The sequence below is a fragment of the Myzus persicae genome, unplaced genomic scaffold, assembly GCF_001856785.1.
Source record: "Myzus persicae strain clone G006 unplaced genomic scaffold, MPER_G0061.0, whole genome shotgun sequence".
NCBI classification, from domain to species: domain Eukaryota; kingdom Metazoa; phylum Arthropoda; class Insecta; order Hemiptera; family Aphididae; genus Myzus; species Myzus persicae.
Window position 1 is genome coordinate 228,368 of NW_019101845.1, and position 8,819 is coordinate 237,186.

Sequence of the window (8,819 nt, forward strand, 5' to 3'; positions counted from 1 at the left end):
AATTTACTCCACAAGAATACTATTAAGCTATTGGCTACTGTGATCGACCGAAATGTCCATATAATGATCAAATATATTGTATTATATGGATATAGATGTATAACTAATTACTTGGGAAGTTGTAACTAGGTATATAACATAATATAGGAGCCAGGAGGTACCTTCACTACATAATCTACACATTTGTTTGTTTATTACTAATAAACGCCTGAGACATTTTTGTAAATACCTACATTAAACATATTATATAGGTAGGTACAGTTATATATTACCATGAGTAGATGTGTACTTGCATTCTATAATTAATGGTATACTTACAAATTATAAGATAAAAAAATTATATTTATGCTATATTTTTATTTAAATATATGACTTTTTGATATCTTTACAATTATACGAACATACATGACGTATTCAAAGATAATACAACAAAAATAATATGCATGTTTGAATGACACGAAAGGGAATATATTATACAGGACTGGTATAATATTATTACTGCCTACTAAGGTAATCGGTTCCGTATAATATTTACATTTTACATATTGAAATATTTAATATTATGATAATATGATATGGCAATCCGCTCGACAGTCCTCAAGTAGATGGATACATATTTAATATTTCTTATACAGACACTAATGTTAGGTTATTAAAATGTTTTATGATTTTAAATAGTACTTTATTTGGGTTTGTTGGTCTGTTCTTGTGAGAAAACGTTTACACGTGTGTCATGCAGGGTGTCTAGACGTTTATGAAATAGTACAATACCTATACCTAATACCTATTACCTATATTGCTTACCTCAATTAGTAGGTATAGACTATAAGCTTATATTATATTAATACATAATATAAAATGATCATTAAACATATATTAAAATGTCTAGACAGTATAGGCACGCTGTATAAAGTACGACTACGTCATCGCTAATCGACAAACACTAATATTATAATCAAGTTAATATATTTTATACTGCAGCGTGTATGCTTAAATATTAACTGTCTTCCCGATAGAAATCAATTAATATAATATTCGTCTTTATGTTATTATATTTTTTTTAATTGAAGACTAAAGGTATGTCTATAATATGGTATTGTGACTATGTCTATTCTCGCTATTGTACCTATATATTGTGAGTCATAACTATATGTCTGTACCTAATATCTACATATTATACAAATTGTAAGCTCGGTCTTAATTTGGAAATTTATTTTATGCGTATTTTAGATTATTAAATATTAAACGGATTATTAAATCCGTAATATTTTAATACTTTACACTTTTATATTCGTCAAAATCAGTTAGTAGCTAGTATCTATAGTAAATGTAAAAAAAATATTAATAACATAAAATTCATGTTGTCAACTGATTAAAAATATCATACTTTTTTAAATTATGAAAACATTTTAATTGTTATACTTAAGCACCTGCCTAATATATTATCAAATTTAGGTTTAAAAGTTAAAGCGAATAACTTAATCTGTGAAACAAAAATGTTATTTGGTATAAATAAAATTGTCATATATGAATAAAAAAATAATTGTATACCTATAAGTATAAATTACCAAAGACGTATATGGTTAAACCATATGATATTGTTGTATGCATAATAGACTGACCCTAAAGAAAAATAATTAAAATAATTAAAAGGTAACCTTCAAGAACATTTAATAAGTGGAAAATTTAATGTCATAAATTAAATCATAGTAAATAGTGTGATACATTTCCAAATAAATAAAAAGTAAAACCAATTTAAGCTTAAGTTTTTACTAACGTAAAATCATCCTATTTCTTAGATAATATTGAAACTTAGAATTGTACAATATTTATTCTTGTTTTTTACACATACAGTCTCGAAACTAGTATCAAGTACCTTCTAGTTAAAAACTCGATTCTTTCTCGTGTATTAAGGAATCAACAATACACTCACCATAGGTATGTTTCTATTGTAAATTTCATGTTATATAGATATTGTGTAAAGTGAAGTAGGTATAAAGTATGACTGTATGTATACGTGTAAAAAAATTAATAAACAAAAATATTATCTCATATCCAAAGGTTGAACAGTACAATTCTGAGTTCAAATATTACCTAAGAGAAAAAGGACTATTTTACTATTGTAAAAACTTAACCTTAAATTAGTTATACTTCTTAGTTACTTACGTTGTGAGTATGTATTCAGCCGTGGTCTATACAGAAAACTGGGACTGATGCATTTTCAATCACCAATAGAGTGCGATAAATGTGACCAAATTTGATATAATTAATTCACATACAAATTACAATAAATATTTAAATAATTACCCAAAAAAACTAAATGCTTATTTTATTTAAATATTTTTAAGAAACTTCTAATTGCCATACATTCAAAAATTAATAAATTCCTAGAATATCACTAATTAACTTAGCAATTCCAATAACTACCGACTTGGCTATTACTTATCGTTTTCGATTTTTACATATCTTACCTCAATACCTTGTTTCATAATATCTCGAGGAAGTAGTTTTTATTTATATGTATGTATGTATGTATATAATATTTTACCAGAATTTAAAATTTATAAAAATTATATAAGTAAATATTTGTTCAATGATGTATTGATATTGTTACGACATTGTTTTTTACACATAGAGCTCTGTAGTTACTAGTTTGTACTATCATTTTTTTTTCGTCAATCTATATAATATCTATATTTTTTTAGGTTTTGAATTTGGAAATTAAGAATGCTTATTATAGTACCTACTATAAATTTATTGTGTTAACAGTCTCCGCTAAATCAATTTTATCAATTGTTTTTGGTTTATTTCGATTGAATTTAAAAATTAAATTGGTCAAAAAATAATATCGATGAAGTTAAAGTATTTATTTTACAGGTCAAAATGTATAGTACCTACCAGTAGAATTTACATTTTTGTATACGTAAAAAATCGTACCGGTGGTCGGTGGAATTTACATACAAAAAAGTATAAATGTATAATCGGTGGAATTTACAATCGCCCGACATGGAACATTAATTTAAAATCTACAATTTAACTGTACGGCAGAGCAACTTCCTGGGTTATTATTTTTTTATACTTCTAGTGTTTTTGATATGTTGCAGACTGCAGTTGAACTACATATTTTTAATTATTCGTTTCTCATAGTTATTCTCACTTAGTCTTTCTTATTTTTACTAGTTTTACACTTTCACTTCTAGACTGTAGGACATACTGCTCTAAGCCGTAATTAAAAGTATCAAAACGTATACTTTTAAAATTCATCATTTTGGTGAATTATAAGTTACAAACCTAGTTTTATTTTGGTTAAAACACTTCTCAAGAAGTACTACATACCAAAGTATGTCTGGTAATTTTTAGTAATGTATTGCACTCACTATTTATTTTAACATTATAATTTATTGCATATTTTGTAGGATTTATATTTTATATTAAATTATAGGCGAATACACAAATATAGTTTGGTGCACAATACACAATAACAAACTAACACGATATTGTTGCCATTATTATTATAGTATTTATGTAAAATTAATATGTTTTGTTTCGTTTTAAATTTTTTTATTGTTATAACTTAATTAATATATAATTTATAGTTTATAAATCAAAATTATAAATACGCTTCTCGTCCGCTGTTTTCTCTGACCCAAAAATATAATGATTACTTATTCGTATATTCTTTAAAGTAATAATATGGAATATCTAATACCTACCTATTATAGCCTATAGATATCTAGTTTAAACATAATGTTGTCCATTATTTTTTTTTTTATTCATACATTAAAAAAGGTAGTTGTTTTGAATAAAATAGTCATTCGTAGTAAATTATAAGAATAAATGTTAAGTTTTTCATATAAGAATTAAGAATTCAAAATACAAAACTATTCAATTTCAAGTTTCAACCTTACTCGTAAAATATTATATTTATCATGCAACCCGAAACCATTAGTGGTAGCACCTACCTATAGTTATTCAACGACCGACCAACGACCGTATACTATTTTGTATACATCTGATGGTTTACATGTAAGTGCACCTCATATTATATTCTATAATTTTCCAAGGCCAACCTCAACCGGTAAAAGTCGAAAATTCTAATACGTTTTATTTTATACACGTAGGTATATATGCGCTGACAATAGGGAATATGTATTAGGTACCTACTGCAGCAGTACCTTCTAAAAATTATATTTTTTTATAACTTTATGAGCATATGTCTATGTAGACAATGTTATACTACCATTAGGAAGGTACTTCGGTTATTATAATAGTACACAATCTTTATACATCTAAACGCAAAATTGAGAATAGAGTAGGAATTAAATATGCATTAAAATTAATTATTTTAACGAGCCCAATCAATCAACAATCAACTTAAAGGGAAAATAACAAGAGGTATCATAATATTATAGTCTTGTTAAATAACCTAATACAGTTTCTACCCGAGATACGGTAAACTGTTAAATTCATGAGTTCGTATTACAATATAATGTACCTAACGATATAGTATTGGTATTATTGGTATTATTGGATATAGGATTGTAAACAAAATAGACAATACCTACGTTTTTTATAATATCTACTTTTATATTTTGGTGTGGCTTGTGGAATGCACGATGGACGTATATACTATTATGTACTTACACACAATACAATGAAATAGGTAACTAATAATGCAATGTATATTTGTATTTGTGTATAGTAAATGTTTATTGTATAGAGTACCTATATAGAGTTATTGACTACAGTCTGCAGTTGTAGTGCAGTCTACAACAGAAAAACCGACTCTACTGCTATATACCTACAGTCGGATAGTCTGTGTAATCGTAATGCGTGGAAACAAAAAACGAAATACACAGTGGTAAGTGGTACCACAGAAATAATAAAGCTAGATAACATAAAAAAAATAACATTAAAATAACATTAGAATGACATCGATAAGGCGCGGGACCGCTGCCAGTGTTCACTTGCACCTTATACTACGTAGTACGTGACGGCTCACGGCTGATGGCAATATAACCGAATTGAATATTACCTATTATGTATATAACTACTATATTATGTGTTCGGATTTGAAACTGCATTTTATGATGCGTCTGGGTATTTTATAATTATAATAAATTATAATAGGAGCGTTATTTCGTGTTTTGTTCGATGGCCCATCTAGACGGAATATCAACCTATACCTGCCTACTTGCTTAGAAAGGTCACGCCGTAAAAAAATCATCCAGAATGCATACCTATATCTATTATACTGTGTATTAACTTGTACTATATAGCCATATAGGTTGAATGTAAACAGATAGGTTAGGTATACATGCCTACATTGACTTGTTTTTTTTTTCAATTTGAATAATCATCCCATTTTTCACCGGAATTCATTAAACCTGTGACATTGGAATACATTTTAGAAACTATAAGGGCAAATCATAATACATATATAATATTATAATGATGTATGATAATCGGACAAGTTTTAGATAAAATCTACACCGTAGACTATAGAGTGCGTTATTTTAGAATGTTTTTTTGATATTTCATCAGCGGGTTATACACGTGTTTCCAATTTGGTATAGGCATGAGAAGTATAATAACATGTTGTATGCATATAGATGCGATAACCGGAAAGGTACCCATGTGTTTTTTCGATTAATGATAATCTTTTGAACTCACTCCATGACTCTTTTGTAAATTATTTAAATATAATGTATAAATATTTAAGGACTTTTCAATAACACAGATATGCTTTTTGTTAGATCAAATCGACACTATACATGTATAATGTGTATACTTTCATCAACCTATATTGGCCATACTATTATACATCTACGAAACGGTATTTTTCTTTTATCGACATCTATCGTTTTTAGTTTAGGACGATTAAATTAAGTATATTTTAACTAATTAGTGTTTATTTGTTTAGATAAAACTATTACGTCTTATATATTTATAAAAAACTACACATGCTTGTTATTTAATTGCTATATTGAATAGACTTTTCACGTACGACGTCCTGCCTATTTCCATTTCGATACTTCCAGTAGGTATTATAACCTAGTCCTTAGAAATATTCCAACTTATAATAAATATTAAACATTTTCAATATATTCTGAAGAACTATATCTTTACAAATATTATATACACTTATTCAAATAAATATTATACATATACTTATAATATGATATACATTTTAAAAGTGTTTTAAACAACAATTGATTACTTTAAATTTTAATAGTTTACTTCGCCAAATATTAATGTAGTCAATCATTATAGAGTGATTATTATTTAAAATAGTTTAACGTAATTCACAAATAACCAAAACTCAAACCTCGAAAGGTATTTAAAGCAATAAATAAAATTAAAATATTAGAGACGACTAGGTTTTTTGTTTTCCAAGTATAGTATTGATCTTTTACTAAGTAGGCCAATCATATTATGGTACCTGTTTAAATTATATAATATGATATCTGAGAGCTCGCTCTCCACAAATTAGGTTGCTGCGTATTTGATGGAAAACATATTATAGACAATATTGCAATTTAAACAAAAATATTTTTATTCTGTGTTTTTTTTTTGTTTTTGTTAATAATAATTAATAGTTTCCTATTGGTTATTTTTCAATAGTTCTGTATGACTTATATACATATTATATATTTATATGTAACTAACTGATTTAATTACATAATATGTTAATAGTTGAAGTCGTGTAAATATAATAGTATGTAATACAATAAAATAACTACCTACTTTATTTATATTAATTGTTTCAGTCCCATAATGTCATGGTCGTGGTTTTAATACATAAACAGATACATTAAGTATTTTATAGGTACATATTGGAGTAAATGCGTAATATTCAACTTCTAAACTTCTAAAGTATATCGTATATCGTATATATATTACAAAGATTTAAGTACCTGAACCAAAAATAAATATTATTTTTATTTAAGTAGTACAAATTACAAATATAATATTACCAAAACGTGCTCGATGTATGGAAACAAGAGATTAATGATGTATTGTAGCGATAGCTCTTAGAATAGATCCTAGTCATAGATAACATTTTTAATGGAAAAATGGAAAATCAATAGAAAAATTGTAAAAGTGGATGTTTTTCAACTGGTAATTCTTTCCAAAAGAAAGAATTTATCAATCTCCTTTATAGATATTAAAGTGGATTTGTTGTGACTCACATAATTCAAACTAAAGAATATAGCATTTTGCTTACAATTTCAACGGTTATAGGATTATTGCACGAATTTATAACTTACGAACGGCGTAATTTATAAATAAAGATAAACGTTTAAATTGTACGTCTAATCATTTGAAAATGTAGCAAAGGCCAGATAAAAAAGGTACGAGGACCACCAGTTGCTTATCCATGCTATAAACGGTAGACTGTCAAAAAGTCCAAGTAAATAAGTCTGCTGTAAAAAAGACCGGTAGGTACATATAATAAGGCATAAGGAAAAAAATAGATGTTATGAACAATTATATTAGCATAAATTTTAATTAAATGATTTACTTGACGTAATTAACAACTAATCTTGTGAGTACCAACCAATATCAGCGATCACATCTTGTTAGTATAATAATATTATCATAAGTACCTATGTACCAATACATATATAGCTACTTTCTTTGGACTTTGAATACTGCTCGACATGTAGGTCCACGCAATATTAAACCACTGCTTTTAATTTTTATCCAAATTATCTGGTTTGTCGAGTTTTACTCAAATATAGCCATATTCATATAGAATATTATTCTTTTGTATGAATAATTATTAATTTTTATAGAACAAGACTTAGTAAATAATAATCATAACTATTGTATTATTTTTAAAAATAATTTTTATTTTTTCTATAAGGATACCGGACATTTCACCTAGGAATATTTTACCGTGATTCTTTATAAACAGGACGTATAGATATTTTGGCCAATGTGAAAATACGTGCGTATCGTGTATGAGTATGACTAATAACTAATAAGTATTATACATAGTATGAGTGTTGAGGGTATGGCCCTATGACGTATAATATAATTAATATATATATTTAAATATTTTCTATATTACATAACCTCATCTCCTATTAGTCTATGATAGACCATCACAATAAGCACATGTTACATGTATGAAACAAGTCAAAACAAAAAAAGCCCACGGAAAAAAATCCACCGAAAAAAATTTAAATATAATTCATGAAAACATAATATATTGTGTTATGAGTTGTAATTTATAATTATAAATTGTTTTATAATGAGTCGCTAGGTAGTTAATGATATAACAATATAGAACCTACAGTTAAAAAACATCCGTCTTAGGTATATACTATATTTATACAAAAATTAAACAACTAGAAAAATAATAAAGTAAGTCAATACAAAACAGTTGGTAGTACCTATAATATTAGTTCGTTGCTCAAGTTTAATACAAGGGGAATGGATACACACCAATGGACCTACTATTTTTTTCATTATTATTCATCTTAGTAACATCAGCTACTAGGCTATTAGTTATTATTATTATCTGCTATCTACATTATATACTAGGTATTAAGTTTTATTGTATTATGCTTTTTCGAATTATAATTAACGAAATATTTTTAAAATATAAAATAGTATAACTGTATAGTACCTACTCGCGTGGACTTTTCTTTCCATCGGCATTTTGTCCGTGGTGTGTTTATTATTTTGGACTTATTTCCGTTTAATTTTTTTTTGTGGACTTTTTTCCACCTGCTGAAATAATTTTTGTACACTCGGCAGAGTCCGGACACTTGTTTATTTTTGGCACAATAATAATATATATATGTATT